We start from the raw sequence: 18216 nt of genomic DNA, 5'->3' as shown, positions 1-18216 counted from the left end.
CCTCTATACGAACATCCCCCATGAGGAAGGGGTTCAAGCAGTACAATTTTATATGGAAGAGGATGATAACCTTAATGCACACCAGGTAGAGTTCTTGGTGGACCTCCTGAGGTTTGCACTGACTAGAAATTATTTCTGGTATAAGGGGGAGTACTATCTGCAAAGGTTTGGATGCGCTATGGGGGCGTCCTTCACTCCTTCCCTGGCTAACCTCTATATGGGGAGGTGGGAGGAATTGGCCATAGAGAGGGGCGCCCCCAATATAATCACATGGGGTCGTTACATAGACGACCTCATAGTCTTCTGGAGGGGATCTGAGGAGGCCCTTAAGGAACTCTTTGAGAACCTCAACACTATGTGGCCAAATATCAAGCTAACTTTGGAGTGTGACAAGCAATGCATACACTTTTTGGATTTGAGCATTACTTTGGAGGAAGGTGAGCTAAAAACCAAATGCTATTTCAAACAGACGGATAGGAATGGTTTTATCCCCACTGAAAGCTGCCACCATCCACAGTGGCTGAGGGGGGTCCCCAAAGGTCAGATGGTGAGACTACGCAGGAATTGTAAAAGTCTACTTGATTATGATGAACAAGATAGGGTCCTTAAGACCCGTTTCTTGAAAAAGGGGTACCAGGAGGCCCAATTGGACTCTACAATACAAGGTGTGAGAGATATGGATAGAAAACAACTATTGGTAGACAAACATAGAGAGAATTGTACGCAAAATGAAATGACCTTTATTAGCAATTATAGTTTGCAATACAGGTCGGTTGAGAAAATTTTTAAAAAGTTTTGGCCGGTTCTAGTTAGTGATCCGGCTTTGTCCAGAGCACTTCCTAGTTAACCCAACTTTGTATATCGAAGAGCACCAAATTTATGGGATGCTCTTGTGCCCAGCTGTGTGGACCCGCCTTTGAGTCGTGGGGCCAGTAACTGGCAGCAGCCTGGATTTTACCCATGTGGGGGATGCCAAGGGTGCTGCCTTACGAATAGGAGAGAGACTACTAGGTCCATTACATCCTACCATAATCATAAAACATTTAAGATAAAGACATTCGTTACATGCACCTCAACATATGTAGTATATGCATTGTGGTGTAGTTGTGGGGCCCAATATGTGGGTAGGACCACGAGAGACCTAAAAACCCGAATAGGCGAGCATATATATAAAATTAGAAAGGGCCATGAAGATCACAGTGTCTCTGCCCACTTTCGGAATAAACATCAATGTAATCCTGAAGGCCTGAAATTCTGTGTATTGGAGAAGCTGGCCCCAAGTTGGAGGGGATGCAACCGACTTAGAGAATTATCTAAGTTAGAAACAAGGTGGATCCACAAGCTGGGGTCGCTCACACCGAATGACCTTAACATTGAGGTTGATATCAACTGCTTTATTTCCAATGATTAGAGGAGTGGGCCCCACTTAAGGATGCTTCTATGCCAAGAGGTGTGTGCATTGAAAAAAGATGTTCCGTTACTCCATACAGGAGGGATCTACAGAGATTCCTAAAAAGTTTTTTAAACAATTTTTGTTAGTATTATTTTATTGATTTTTATATATGTTGCTTACATATATTTTATATTTTTTTATATATCCTAAGTGAATTTGGTGCAATAGTTGAAAGAACAACGGGATCTGGTGCAATAATTGATAGTACCTGGGTGACATTGGATGATTTGTGTGCACATGGGGAGATTGATTTAGAATTAAGTTGCTTTGGAGAGCCAATTTTTGGCCTCTGCACGACCTACTCGCTATCTAAAATTACTTCATCCCTATCATGTTAGGAAGTCTATTTACAGTGGCTGAGCGGGTGTTTAGCAGATGATGGGAAATGTGAGGAAAATTGCGCATGTATGGGGAACACTATTTGTGCAACGATTCTCGCATTGTTTTAGATGCGGGGGGAATACTTTCCGTAATGCAACTTTTCAAACTTCCGGAATGTGGGCAGTATTAGGTGGGAGGAAACTTCATTTCCGCATAGGTAGATATATATGGGGTTATGGGATTTCCGTATTGCTGTTTCAGACGCGGGGGGAATACTTTCCGTAATGCAACTTTTTAAACTTCTGGAATGTGGGCAGTATGGGGTGGGAGGAAACTCCATTTCCGTATGGGTAGATATATATAGGGCTATGGGAATTCCGTATTGCTGATAGAATGAGCATAGAGAGATAGGTTTTTTTCATAACAGTGTATTCTAATGCGCCCAACAGGCTTCCGCCCTCTCCGCAGGCTGAGCCAATGACGTACACCCTAGTCGGGTTCTCAGCAGGGTGGGAGGTGGCATGGGCGGGCATTTTGTGCACATTTAAACTTCGTAGCGTGCGGCATGTTCAGAGCCCCTAATGAGTCACGCCCACTGAGTGACGAAACGCGTAGGGCGGAGTTTCTGAACACGTACGCTTGCGAGGACACTCACACACGGAAGCAGCCGGCATCACAGGGAGGAGGCCTGGAGAGCGGTATGCTGATGTATGAGACATGCCTTTTTACTTCTAACCTCTGGTACGCATATATGTATGAGGGATTTTACTTATATTAAAGAAGGTTTTTTACGCTATGTGGAGGCGGATTTTTTATATCTTGTAGAGCAAGCCGACGGTGATTGTTGATGTGCCTGTTTCAAGTATATTTTTGGTGAGCAGGGAAACGAAGGGGGGAGTGTGACCCCCAACCTGCATGTGGTGACAGAAATCCCTTGCACAGTGTGTTATTGACTACACAGGGTGTACTTGTGCATTAAGGATCACGCGCTATGTGCATATGTTTCTCTCTCTCATAGGTGTCTGAACAGGCAACAACACTGAGCGGGCTAAGTGGACGCGCTGCTGCATTCAAATATCTGTTATAAGTGGATTCCTTTGGTTCTCACCTATATCTGGCAGCCAGCTGCACACATTTTTATTGTAGCGAAAGAGTGGTGAGCGCTGTATCTCTTTTGAAGTGCATGGATCTGGACTCACAACCGCATAAGTAGGAATGGTCAGAATTGCCTCTTTCCGATTCTGCGGAAATTCAGATTTCCGCCAATGTCAATTTCTGATTTCTGTTTTTCCAATTTCTGTTTCCAATTGTTGTTTCTCGTTTTCTGATTTCAATTTACCGTTTTTCCAATTTTCTGTTTTCCAATTTCTGAGGAGTATTTTGTAATTTTTTTTGCATCAGAGGATGCAAAAAAATAACAAAAAAAACCCCTGGAAATTGGAAAATCGGACATCGGAAAATGGAAAAACTGAATCTAATTCTAAAATCACTGCAGTAATGTTATTTTTGCAGAAAAATTCTGAATTCTCTGGTTTATCCAATGATTCCAAGTTCTGGGATTCGGCTAAAATTACCAAGTTGCATTAAATTGTATTAATTAATTTCCGATCGGAAATTGGGAAATTTCAATTCCGCAGAATCCGAATGATCACCTCTAAATATAACACTTGTTCATGGCAGTGGACCAAACCAGGTTGAAACAGAGAGCATGTGCTATGTGCAAGGGTTACATTGCATTGTAGCACCCAGGTTATATATTAAATGTAGGTTAATACTCACCAGGTTTATGAAACTTCACTTTATGTGTTTGCTTCTTTACGGTTTCATCCACATGTTCTGCAAGAAAAAGATCAAACAAATATCTGCAGAAATCTTATCAACATTACCTACGTTCTAGCTTGATACCAGAAGAGTGCTTCAGTATCAACCTACCTCTAGAAGGTCCATCAAACTAGAATAAGGCCCGAATCAGCGTTCCTCATCTCAATCAGGATTGGAGGATACGGGGAGGAGGGTCATGGTCCAACAGCGGGGACTGCTGCAAATGAGGATCTGATCTCCTCGTCCCCCTCCCCATGTTCTTCAAGAAAAAGGTCATTAATAGCATTTTAACCAAAAAAAATAGCAAAACCTTGAATTACAGACATTACCCTTCTTTACCACATTTTATGGAATATCATCCTCATTTCATGGAACAATTTCTCTGTGTTGGTCAGAGAGGTATAATATATGTGGTGCAATTCTGTGGGATGCTAAAAGCCACAATATGTATAATGCTGGGCATACACGGCTCGATGCCCCCTTATCAATCGAGCCGCTGATGGCTCAATCGATAATATCCGCCGTGTCCGATCACCACGGGGATCGATTCCGTGCCCGATCCCCACAGGCAGACAATAGCGGCGAATCGAGTGGGAACGAGCGGGAATCGATTCGGGTGCACGCGCGGACGAGCGGGGACACTGCGGGAGTCGATCTGGCGGCTAATCGGCCGCCAGATCGAGCCGTGTATGCCCAGCATTAGTCAGTCACCCTGAGTGAAAATGTCAAAACGGAATGAAATGAAGATGATTTTTATTGGTGTGGGTGATAGACACAGTATAACACATCTCCTGGCTGTCCTGCTGATCCTCTGTCTCTAATACTTGTAGCCATAGACCCTGAACAAGAATGCAGATCAGATGTTTGACTGAAATCTGACCGAATTTGCTACATGCTTGTTTCAGGTGAGTGATTTAGAGAATACTAATGCATGAAAGATCAGCAGGATGCAAGGCAAATTACATTTTTTTAAAGAAATTAAATAGGACAGCCTCCATATTCCTTTCACTTAAATTGTCCTTTAAGGGATCCAAGTGGTAATGGTCATTGTAGAGATAATATCGATATAACTAAAAGGCAATTGTAATGTGGCATGGGCATGTGCATATTACAATTTCTGCCTACTGTCCTTGCAGCGAGGAAGGGAGATGGAAGGGGGCGTGCAAGGTGCTCTGTGACAGGCCGTCGCACATGGGGGGGGGGGAGAGGCATGAAGCAGGTTATTTTTAAAGATTTGGGGGATTACTGGTACAGTATAATTGGCAGATCACTGTTTTAGTGGCTGCTGTTTTGCTGCTTATTGGGGATCAGCAAGCAAGATGTACGAGTTCGGTCTCACATTGAATTGATTTCAACCTCACTTAACAAGATTCTTGCAAATTTGGGAGTCATGTTTACCATGTAAACTTTGCTATTCATAAAATGTGATGAAAAAAATCTATTTTTATTCTGCAATGTGTTTGGTGAAGATACCAGAAAGTTGCCAATTGATGTCGCTTCTATTAACCCTGAAATTCACATGACACAACTGAACATGCTCCAAGTTGACCCTAATTTTTAGTTAGTCTCACAACTCATACTGCCAATTTTTAAAACTAATTTGCAAGATTTTCGGGACCTGACCAGAAGTTTTATGAAAACCTTGCCAGCAATGATTTCACTCATGTTTTATGCCTATCAAAGTAATATTGAATTCAATACGTGTTTAAAGTAAATCTCTACATGTCTTAAAAATGATGTAAAATTATTCTTACATTTTTGATCACTAGGTGCTGAGAGTTATTTCTCAGTATTTAACATAGCCGCATGCCCAGGTCTATGGGAAATCTGCCTGAACCCCTGCTTTAGTCTATTTGTCTATCTTCATATTAGTTATTAGGGTGTTAGTCCAATGATTAGACCTTCTGCCTAAAATAACAATCAAAACAGTCTGTGACCCCTATCTTTATATCTGTATGTTTTGAGTTTTGACAGATGTAAATTATCATGACCATAGCAAATATGAATTGACCTAATGGGTAACCCTGTCTAGTGTCATTTGTTATAAATAATTGCTTAGAAATTATTATTAAAGAATAAACCGTGGCAGATGGGTTGAATAGAGGACCATGATAGTAGTTTTTATATTTGCCATTAGGAATGTGCAATGCATATGGTCATTAGTCAAACACCTTTTCTGCATCCAGTGGTAGAAATAGACAGGGGCCCTTATTTGTTTCACTTATTCTCCAGAGTTTTCTTTTAGTTGATAATTTACATATAATTCATAGAATTCCTTTTAAGACACCAACAGGAAAGCAAATACTCAGAATAACTTTGACTGTGCCTTTTCACTTACTTTTTAGTAATTTTTCAAATGCAGAGTATTGAAAATTATTTTAAACAGAAGAGAATAAAACTGAAAAATTATCTGCTAGGAGAAGACGTAGGAGCAAAAAATTGAAATCAATAAGGACTAGAGTGTTTCAGTTGTGAATGCAATTAGTGATAGTTACTGGTTGCGTGGGGGTTCTTTTCTTGGTTCAGATATGGTGACTATTAAAGATTCTATCACTTCCTCTGAAAATGGCCTTTGTTTTTTTGCCTACTTGAGCATTTTTGCTAGGCATGGGAACAGACCATCTCAGAGATTTTTGTAGTATTCATTTGTTAGACCATTTGGTGCTAGGAGCAGGTGTGATTTTAATTACTGATTTAAAACCCCTTGAGGTTTCTCAAGTAGTGGATAGTTTATATTTTGTATCTTTTTTCTAAGGGTCCATTGTAAAACTTGAGGGAGTTTCAATGTATTTAAGTATTTTTGGATTTATAATGCTGAAGATTGAATGGTGTCTGGTCTTTAAAATTGTAAGCAGTTGAGTAAAATGTACTGGATTATATTTGGTTTCCTGTGGGTTATAGAGTTTTCTTCTTTGTTGTTTTCCAAGTATGATATTTTATACTTACAGTACATGTATCTGTTACCTGTGTAGCTAATAATGCTTTTGCCTTGTTTCCCTGGGAATAGTAATTCAGTTACAGCTTACTAAGATTTTTCTTTTCATACTTGTACAGTAATACATTTTGCAAGTCATTCCTAAGGCATTTTAATTTATTGTATAACTCATCTAAAGGGCTGGTTTTGTTATTTGCTTTATAAGCTATGATTAGTTGTAATAGTTCAGGCTCTTACTCATTTGTGGAATTTACGATAATATGCCTTCTGCACATTACATATTGTGGGCAGCACGGTAACATAGTGGTTAACGCTCTTGCCTTGCAGAGGGGGGTCCCCAGTTCGAATCCTAGCCAGGTCAACAACATCTGCAAGGAGTTTGTATGTTTGTATGGTCTCTGCATGGTTTTCCACCAGGGACTTAGGTTTCCCCCCACATCCTCAAAACATATAGATAAGTTAATTGGCTTCTCCCTAAATTGTCCCTACCATACATACACCACACAATAGATACATACATAGACATATGACTATGGGAGGGATTAGATTGTGAGCCCCTCTTTCTTTCTTTTTTTTTACATAATTTTATTTTAGAACAATATAAGCATATAAACAATCTTTACAATACCATCCAACGTCAGACGATGGTGAAATAGCAACAGTACTGAACAGACGGACAGTAAGTTAACACAGCATTAAACATACTATATTTAAAATTTTTATGCATAGCATATATATCAAACGTCCTGTTCACACTTCTGGTTACAGCAAAAGCCACATATGTGATTACACTTGTTGTGGCTATACTAAGGCAGCCTAAAGGCCATTGTTAGCTCACAAGTAATTAGTGATAAATACATATGCATAATTAGAATCTTAAAGTGAATATTGTCTGATAGAAGTGACAGACTATAAACTGTAGACAATATTAATAGAACAACAAAGTTATATAATAAAAACAACAGTACTCAACAATCAACTCAGGTGTGACGTTCTATATGGAATAGGCTGGGTCAACAGTACTAAGTTGTTATACATTTTAAAACATCCTTAGTTTATATTCGTCGGAATCCTGGTAATCTAGCCAGACCAGGGTCGGATTTGTGGGAAGGCCCCCCAAGGCACAGGACTAGGGCGATTCAATTTGTAACCGTCTGTGGGGTGGCCGCGAGTGACAGGTTAATTGACTGTACCTGTCACCCTCCTCTATAGGCTGTCACCTTAGCCGCCCACGCCCGCAACTGTTCGCAGCCGCCCGCCCCGCTTGCTGCTCTGTGTGCGATGTGAGTGAGCAGAGGCAAGACAGGTGGAGGCGGCTGTGGTTGCCTGGTAACGAGGAGACGGGATTCTGGAACCCTTGAGGACTGAGGAGGAATGCGCCGATAGCGATAGTAAAGCTGCTGGCTGCTGCCATTGACTCGAGCGAGCCTGCCTGCAACTAGCAGCCAGCATCCACCAAGTACCATCGCAGACTCTCCTGCTGTCAAGCCCCAGGCAGCTCCGAGCTTCCAACTTGCGGTGGTGAGAGCGAGGGAGAGCGCATCTTGTAACAGGGCGCCCCAGCTGTCAATCAGACTGATGTCACAGCACAGGCGCTGGCTAGGAGACTAGGATGGGGAGGTCTTGCGGTCCCGCTGGGGCTGATGGATATATAAGAGTCTCAGCGCGCAGGCACCGTGGAGAACGAGACCCCCTTTCACTATTTGTCAGCTGTGCACATCCCTGGCTCCAGCTTTGTGTCTGCACCCTCCCTGCACCTTTAGAGTTGATTGTAAGTTAAAGATATATAGTTAGAAATCGTCTGACTGCTACAGCATCATGTCTGTCTGTGTCACTGTAATGCTGGGTACACACGTTGAGATTTTCCCGCTCGATTTGCGGGATCGAATGGATCGATTTGATTATTTCAAACGTGCTCAATTGGATTTTGATCGATTTTGCATACTTAACGTGCAAAATCGACGGCAGGAATGATTGAAATCCAATCGAGCATGTTTGAAATAATCGAATCGATCCGTTCGATCCCGCGAATCGAGCGGGAAATCTCAACGTGTGTACCCAGCATTACATGCAGACAAGGTGTTCTCAAGCCCTGTACTTACTGCTAGATGGATTGGAGAACGCTTAGCAATGCGGCCCGGCAAATGTGTTACCCGATCCATGTTCCTACCCACAGCAACATGCGACGTCACGCAATGGGCTTGAACAAGAGTTCAAATGATCGCAGAACTTTGCCCGGGAGATGTCAGGTTTCTTAAAGATCTGGTCCACAGTGACAATTATTATCATGTAATCATGCGCACACGACGCAAGATCACGGAAATGATCATTCGTTGCAAAAAAAAAGGTCAGTTGCTGGAAAAATTGTTTAAAAAAATTGTGTCGTGGGTACGTAGCTTACATTTAAAGTGGTATATGAATCTCACCTACCTGGCTTATTCCTCAGTCTGATTGCAGCAGAGTGCCGAGCACACTACTTCTCCTCCCCACCTCCTCCTTCCTAGTGACGCAGCCACATAAATGGACCGGATCTGGCCAGAACATGCTGACGTCACACTGACTGAATTGAGAGGGATATGGAAGTTGCCATATTTATTTGCTTTTAAATAATACCAGTTGCCTGGCAGCCTTGCTGATCTCTTTGGCAGCAGTAGTGTCTGAATCAGACCAGAAACAATCCTGCAGCTAATCTTGTCAGATCTAACAATAATGTCAGAAACACCTGATCTGCTGCATGCTTGTTCAGGGGCTATGGCTAAAGTATTAGAGGCAGAGAATGTGTAGGACAGCCAGGCAACTAGTATTTCTTAAAAGGAAATAAATAATGCAGCCTCCACATACCTCTTACTACAGTTGTCCATTAAGGCCAATGAAAAGCTGCACAGATCAGGTGCATTTATGTGGCTGATACATCACGCTAGGAGGGAAGACCAGGAGCATGCCTTGCGCGCTTCCTTCTGCTCTCTGCTGTAATTGCACTCGGGGATAAGGCAGATACATATTCGTATATCTAAATGCATATGGAGATCTTTTTTTTACAGAGCTTTAAAAAAAGTAGTTCCATTGCACTTTAAAGAGATGCAGGGCAGGGGGCGGAGATAGGTCATACTGTTGGGTGCTGTTGGTCTTCGGGCGGCTGGTGAAAGTTGGCCTAGGCTAGGGCGGTAAAAAGTACAAATCTGGCCCGGAGCCAGACAGCCCATGTGGCATAATACTTATCGAATTTATCTTTACTAAGCAACATTGTTTCCTTCACATAATGTATTCCATTTATTTTCTCATACCATTCCTTAATAGTGGGTGTCCCCTGAGACTTCCACTGAATGGGAAGTAGGCTTTTGGCAGCATTTAGCATGTGTGGGACAAGATCTGCCGTAATGTTTAGTTTTGGATAAGTGGAGCAAGTCACACCAAGGTGAATGATCAATTTTTTAAACCAAAACCTGCCTAGTGACCTTAATAACTTTGTCTCAATAAGAGGTTGTGAGCCCCTCTGATGCCTAGTACACACAATGAGATTTTCAGGCAGATTTCCTGCCAGACCGATTATTTCCAACATGTCTGATCTAATTCCCAATCAATTTTCTATAGAAGTGAATGGAAAATCGATTGGAAATCAGATCGGACATGTTGGTAATAATAGATCTGGCAAGAAATCTGCCTGAAAATCTCATTGTGTGTACTAGGCATGAAGAATAGTTAAGTGACAAGACAATATACTCCGTACAGCGCTGTGGAAGATGACAGCGCTATATAAATATTAAATAATAATAACAATTACATATTATATTGTATACTGGATCCATTTTAAATTGACCTTTAAGAGGAAATATGATAAGCTAAAGCATCTGTTTTGATCTTTTTAACAGCTCAATGTAATTCATTATGAATTAAGCCTCCATGAGGGTCATACCTATTTATTATAGTTGTCATTTGTCTGCAAGTATATGGTAGATTGATATGACCAAGTGATTTTGTCAATCTGTGCTTTTCAACCTTCTCTAATAATAGTTTGTCAGCTAACATCACATCTATAGGGATTTATCATTGGTGAACATTTCAAAAAAAAATTTCAATGTTTGAAAATCACCCACCAGGAGAATATTGCCAAAATAAGTGCAAAATGCAACACCTTCTTTTCCTTAGAGAGGGAAACTGACAATCATAAGGCAGCTATCCTCAATGTCCTCAGTGCGAGTACGATAGGAATCGGCGCGGGAGACTTTGGCGCAGGATACAGCCGGTATATGGCTGATCCTGCTGCTGCACAAGTTCCCGGCCACGTTAAATGCTATTCCCCCTCCAGGCCGCCATGGATAGTGGGGGAATGAAATAATTTGGCTTCCAGTAATTGCTGGAGGCCGAATTATAGTGTTTTAAAAGTAACTTCAGCTCCATCTTCTGACGGCGCCAAAGTTACTCCCTGTGCGCCGCTATAGCCGTAATTCCTATTATGGCCTATGGTGGCACCGGCTGCGCCCAAGTCTCCTGCGCTAGAACATCAGTGTTCGCTCAGTACAGCACATTGTATATTAATATCATTTGGACAACTTTCTGGTGGTACATTCAAAAAAGAGAAAAACAACAAAAAACAGCTTTGCATGAATTATCACTCCAGGAAGCTTTACTGTATTTGTTTATCACTATTTCGAGTTTTAAAAATGCAGTTACCGGTAAGTTACAAGGAAATATAATTGAATGGTCATACACTGAATGACTTTCATCCGGCCACAAAGGGGAAAGGTTTCAGAAAACCAAAATGTGAAACTTGCAGTTAAGAATACATCAAAATACATAAGAATTTGATTGTAAAGGTGCTTTTTTATAGCTCTTATGGATATGGATGCAAGAACATTAAACAAAATCAATGCCTGAATTGTAGACTTTCAGATCCTAAATAAGAAACAGCTAGGTGATAAAAGGATTTGAAGCCTTTATATCAGCTGGGAGCTAGCAGAGGTGTGGCACATGGCCTTTATCTATTATTCATTTAATCTTTTTTGTTGCTTAACGTTCAATGCCACCCTGACACTCACAGATTATGAAAATGAATGCTCTGGTTTTCAACATGAATATTTTAAATTACAGTTTAAAATACTACCAATTGTGGGATCAGCTTAGCAGAAATATATTGCAGTACCTTGCAAGCCAAGCACAATGAAAATATACCAGCAGCTGCTTTAGAGATATGTACATTGATTTGATTTTTTTAAATTTTATTTAGTTCTGAAATAGATATTTAAAAGTAGCATTTCAAGCGAATAATATCATAAATTAAAATGTTCCTGTTTGTCCTGAATTTGGCCTCTTGCACTCCACATGCAATTCCAATTTTTGTATATGATCCGATTTTTGAGTCCAATTAAAAAACGTAGCAGCTTGCAGTACTTTTTTTTTTACTGGAATAAAAAATCGGATTCTATAAAAAAATCAGAATTGCATGTGATGTGCGAGAGGCCTTCCACCTACTGGTTTAACTGACAAGACAAGATTTGTAACTTTAAAGGACAACTGGAACAAAAGGGGTATGAAGGCTGTCATATTGATTTCCTTTTGAACAATGCCAGTTGCCTGTCAGCCCTTCTGGTTGGAGGATGTAGATAACCTTGTCAAATCTAACACTAATGTCAGAAATACTTGATATGGTTCATGCTTTTTCAGGGTCTATCGCTAAAAATGTATTCGAGCTAGAGGATCAGCAGGATAGCCAGGCAAATGGCATTGTTTAAAAGGAAATATGGCAGCCTCCGTATCCCTCTCTTTGCAGTTGTCCTTTAAGGCCATGTTCACAGTGGCCATTGTATTGCATTCCCTGTAAAAGCAGGAACGCAACAGGAACGGAACAGCAGCGCCATGCTATGTTCATGTTACTATGGATACAGTCAATGAAAAATATGCTTAACACCTACTGTTAATGCACACGTTTAGCAGAAATGCACTACATGCACTCCCGCTGCTTGTGGGCCATGAGGAGCCTACTGCTGCTCTGACCTGTCCTTTATCCACAGGACAGCCTATGCCACTTGAATTATTTTATCATGCATGAACAGTCTCTGGCTGCAAGCAGAGTGAGATTCTCAATTTTGCCAGTTGCACTTTCACTCAGAGGAAGTAATGCATTAGAAAGCAGCAGTGCTCTGAAACAAAGCACCTTCATTATTAGGTTGTGTAAAATCAACTTAATTTCAATATTAGTAAATTACCACAAAAACTTAACTGAGTCAAATAACAATATTAATGAACTCTCACTCATCTTAATGGATATCCTATATTTGCACCTAGTACTCCTGTATACACAAACTTTAAAGTGACCTTGAAATGAGAGGAATTAGGAAGGCTGCTATATTTTTTTCTTTTTGAAAAAAGGCCAATTGCATGCGACTTATAGTTCCAAACTGTACAGAGTGGGTACAGACATAGTAGATTTGAAAGCATCTGGTTCCCATGGAATCACTCTCCTCTTACGAATATCTAACCTCTCACACCTATAGGGTGTGCTTACCTTAATAATCATTTTGCAATACATGTTTTATTATAGTAAAAGGTTTTTGCTGCTTTGAGCATTTGCAAGGTGAGGTATGGATACAAATTTGTTTTTTGTTTTTTTGCAGTTCAATTTTCTGATATTTACTTCTTTCCATGTTATTATAAGTTTAATTATTTTATTAATATTTAGTATTTTTATAGCGCTGACATCTTCCACAGTGTTGTACAGAGTATATGATCCTGTCGCTTAACTGTCCCTCAGAGGGACTCATGATCTAATCCCTACCATAGTCTCGTGTATGTATCGTAGTCTAGGGCCAATTTTAGGGGGAGCCATTTAACTTATCTGTATGTTTTTGGGAGGAGGGAGGAAACCAGAGTGACAGATTAAACCAGAGTGCCAGAGGAAACCCACACAGACACTGGGAGAACTTACTGTCTCCGTGCATATAGCCCCCAGGCTGGGATTCTAACTGAGGGCCCAACGCTGCAAGGTGAGCGTTCTAACAACTACACCACTGTGCTTCCCGTCAAGTACTTCTTGGCTTCTGCATTTGTCTTTTTTCAAGATGTATTGTATCTACTTGCCTCATTACCACTGTGCAATTTGTAGACCATGCTAATATGGAAAGGTATACACATGTTATGCAAATACATCACAATAAAGTTGATGTGAAGAGGAAAAAAAAGACAAATTGCCTCCCTCTCTGCCACAGATTTAGCCACCCATTTCACCAACAAAATTGTCTCCATCCGCCAGGAAATATCCAATCTCCAATCTTCACCTCCAACCCCCTCCCACCCAGCTCCTCCTCCCCCCTATCCTCCCCTCACATCCTTCCCTCCTACTACGACCAAGGAAGTCACCCACCTACTGCAGACTTCCCATACCACTACTTCACCCCTTGACCCCATCCCTTCCGATTTACTCCAGCCTCACTTCACGGAATTGGCCCCAGTCCTCACTACCCTGTTCAACCTCTCCCTATCCACAGGCACCTTCCCCTCAGACTTCAAGCAGGCCACTGTACTACCCCTGCTCAAGAAACCCTCCCTCGACCCTTCGCTACCCTCCAACTACCGTCCTATCTCCCTCCTCCCCTTTGCCTCAAAACTTCTTGAGCGCCTGGTTCACAAACGCCTGACCCAGTACCTCAATGCCAACTCACTGCTAGACCCACTCCAATCTGGATTTCGGCCTGCCCACTCAACCGAAACTGCTCTCACCAAAGTGGTCAATGACCTTGCCTTAGCTAAAGCTGAAGGTAAATACTCCATTCTCCTCCTCCTTGACCTGTCAGCAGCGTTTGACACAGTAGATCATCCCCTACTCCTCCAGTCCCTCCAGTCCTTGGGCATTCATGATCTCGCCCTGTCCTGGCTTTCATCCTACCTCTCCAACCGCTCCTTCATGACCGCCTTCAATGAGTCCTCTTCCACCCCCAACCACCTCTCGGTGGGAGTCCCCCAAGGTTCGGTCCTTGGCCCCCTACTGTTCACCCTATACACATCCTCCATTGGCAAGGTTATCTCCTCCATGGGTTTTAACTATCATCTGTATGCAGATGACACCCAGATCTACCTCCACACCCCTGACATATCCACCACTACCATGGACAAGGTCTCCTCCTGCCTATCAGCCATCTCCTCCTGGATGTCCGCTAGGTTCCTGAAACTAAATCTAGACAAAACGGAATTTATGATCTTCACACCCCGGCCATCCACGAACCTCCCAGATGTGCATGTCACTGTTAACCACACTACCATTCGCCCTACCTCTCAAGCCCGCTGTCTGGGTGTCACCCTGGACTCCGCACTCTCCTTCACTTCCCACATCCAAAACCTCACAAAGTCCTGCAATTTCCACCTTTGTAACATCTGTAAGATTCGCCCTTTCCTGACCTCTGCCACCACCAAACTCCTCATCCATGCCCTCATAATTTCCCGCCTTGACTACTGCAATGCCCTGCTGTCTGGTCTCCCTATGACCCGAACAGCCCCACTGCAGTCCATCATGAATGCGGCAGCCAGAATTATCCACTGCTCCCATCGCTCCACCACGGCGGATCCCCTCCTAGAATCCCTCCACTGGCTTCCTATCCAGTCCAGAATCAGATTCAAGATACTGTGTCTGACCTACAAATCTGTCCACAAAACCTGTCCAACCTACATTTCCGATCTTACTCAGAGGTACACACCTAGCCACTCACTCCGCTCTTCCAATGAACTTCGCCTAACCGCCCCCCGAATCACCCAGTCCCATGCACGCCTCCAGGACTTCTCAAGAGCTGCTCCAACACTATGGAACTCCCTACCTCCACCCATTAGGGCAGCCCCCTCCTTCAACATCTTCAAGAAAGCCCTCAAAACTCACCTTTTCACTCTGGCCTACCACCCCTCACAAGTGCTCTAAACCTACAGCTGAACTCTGGTCCCCTACCATTCGTGTCCTTACCTCTCCCTCTAGATTGTAAGCCTTTGGGCAGGGTCCTCCTCCTTTTGTGTCCTACCTGATCTTGCACCTCCATTACTGTGCACCCATGCTATGCATCTGAGTGAACCTAACTTGCCTAATCTCCATGCTCCATCCAGTGACTGACTAAGCATTACCTGGTACTCATACTATGGTGTGTAATCTGGTTTTCTTGTATTCCTGTATTGTCATATTGCTGTATGTCACCCCTAAATATTGTCTGTAACCTAAATTAATGTTCAGCGCTGCGTAATATGTTGGCGCTTTATAAATACAATAAATAATAATAATAATAATAATAATCTGTTCTACTGATCTTTAGTAAGGTCTCTTTCCCATGGGAGGCTGAAATGAAATGTTAACACTTGTATAGCACATTTCTTCTGTCAGACTCAAACTTGAGGCTTGAGGGCTGCAGCCATTAAGGGTGTGTTCAGCAAACAAACCTAGAGAATTAGGAAGTTTGGGCCAAGGACTCCTTATTGAATAGGTACTGCCTCCAGTCAGGATTCAAGCCTTGGGCCCATATGCAATTGACTTTTCCTCCTGAGTTTTCTCCTAGATGATATCTTCACAACTAGTCAATAAAATGCCGTTTAAGCCACGAACAAGCAAGAAAATACTCCGAATAATTTTGATTGTACTTTACCACTAACTTTTTGGTACTTTTTCAGTTGCAAAATGGTGAAAAGTTATTTTACAGAGAAGATGAAAAATTGTCTCCTAGGAGATAAGTCAGGAGAAAAAGTGAATTGCATAGGGACCCTGGTCTCCTATGTCAAAGGTGGTGTCTTGAGTCTTTAGATGCTTGTCAAGTACTTCAGCCTCCCATCTGCCAGCCACAGGCAATATAATGCAGCTGAATGGCAGCATGTGTAGCCCCATATGTGTCAGCCTGCAGCAAGAAACCCTCAGATTTGATGCAATGCAACTTATATGTCTCCACTGCTCATGCTATGTTTAAAAGTAAATAAAATGGTAAACTCCACATCCCTCTCACTGGAGTCACCAAGCTTCCCATAGAAATGTGAAGGATTTTAAACATTTATAAACCATTAGATCAGCCTCAAGGATAGAGATGGTGAACAAGATACAAGTATTTATGACCTATATGTAAATTGTATGTGGCTTGGAAATTAACCGATTAAATGCATTTCCTGCAAATTTGGATTTGCCAATGTTCCAAGCTGCATACAATTTGCATTAAATCTGTACTATAGGCTAAAAAGACCATATCATTACTAAGGGGTGGAGCCAAGCAAAAAATAATAATTAAAACATTAAAAAGGGAGGGTAGCTATTGATTTACCTCTACACCAGACCCAATCATAATGTAGAGATGTTGGATAATAACATTAAAAAGGGAGGTTATATGCAGTATATGATGAGGTGTGGTGCACTGAACACAACGGGTAGGTATATGCAGTACTGGGTATTACAATGTGCACCTGTCACACAGACAGGTAGTCACTGAATGTGCTGGACCTGGCTGGCAGTGGCACACACACAGTATCAGTGGGACACACAGAAAAAAAAATAGATCACAAGAACAAGATTAGCTCTCAAAAGAGCTGTTGTGGGGTGCTATTATAGCAATAAGAAATCAGCAAGGAGCAAGATAACAAGCCTACAAGAGCCTAACTAATCTTTCCCTATGAGAGTCTATAGCAGCTGTCCCTTCTCTAATTAGTGCAGGCGCACGAGTGAGTGTAATGGCCGGCGGTGCCTGCCTTTTATAAGGGGGGAGTGGCTCCACGAGGGAATGTAGCCTGATTGGCTACAATGTGCCTGCTGACTGTGATGTAGAGGGTCAAAATTGACCCTAATGGTGCACTATGGGGGCAAACTGAACTTCCGGAAAAGTTCGCCTTACATGGCGAACGCGAACCACCAGAAGTTCACCGGGAACCATTCGCCGGCGAACCATTTGGGCCATCTCTAATCATGACAGCTCCATCTCTGGATGTGTTTAAATCCAGACTGAGAACCCACCTGTTCAGTTTGGCATTTGCAGAAATATAATTTTTGTTGTGTTAATACTTCATCCTACTACCAATTACTGAATCTGAGAGAGCCTCAGCGCTTTTAGTCCTATGGGAGAAAAGCGCTATAGAAATGTTATTGTTATATAACTTGCATCTATGTTTGATCTGTACAATGCAATTGTACTTTATTGGTAATAAACGTTTCAATAGTACCAAGCTTTTTCACTCTACTGCTGATTCATACAAAACTATACCTCTGCTTTGCACATTGGACATTTGGGACTTGTTATGCACACAGCCTTGTTGTACCCTTACAGCAGTCAATTTATCAGTGTGCCTGCCAACCCCTTTCTATTTGCAGTCATTGATATTCATAGCAAGTGACATTTCCCCTTAAAGCACAACACAGAAATTGAATATTAGTATAGATTCCTCTGTGAAGATGTCCTGAATTGTTCAATCAGATTGTGTTTGTGTAATCCTGTATGAATAATGCTAAATGACTCATCACTCATCACTGAAAAGGAGGAGGAAAGACATTTCTAAAGAATGGGAGAACACTAATTACACTCCCAAAATGGTGATTTGATGAGCTTTGCTTAAGTGTGAATTCACACTATGCATGTTGCACAATTATTAATTATGTGAATTCACTGCCCATACAGTGGTATGCGAATGCTCATATCTCTGCACTATAAATAGTAACATTATTCTATCTGTCTGGATGGAATACATTTCTGGA

Source organism: Hyperolius riggenbachi, chromosome 1 (assembly GCF_040937935.1).
Source record: "Hyperolius riggenbachi isolate aHypRig1 chromosome 1, aHypRig1.pri, whole genome shotgun sequence".
In the NCBI taxonomy this organism is placed as follows: domain Eukaryota; kingdom Metazoa; phylum Chordata; class Amphibia; order Anura; family Hyperoliidae; genus Hyperolius; species Hyperolius riggenbachi.
The sequence above is the reverse complement of the archived record's forward strand: the minus strand, read 5'-3'. Positions refer to the sequence as shown.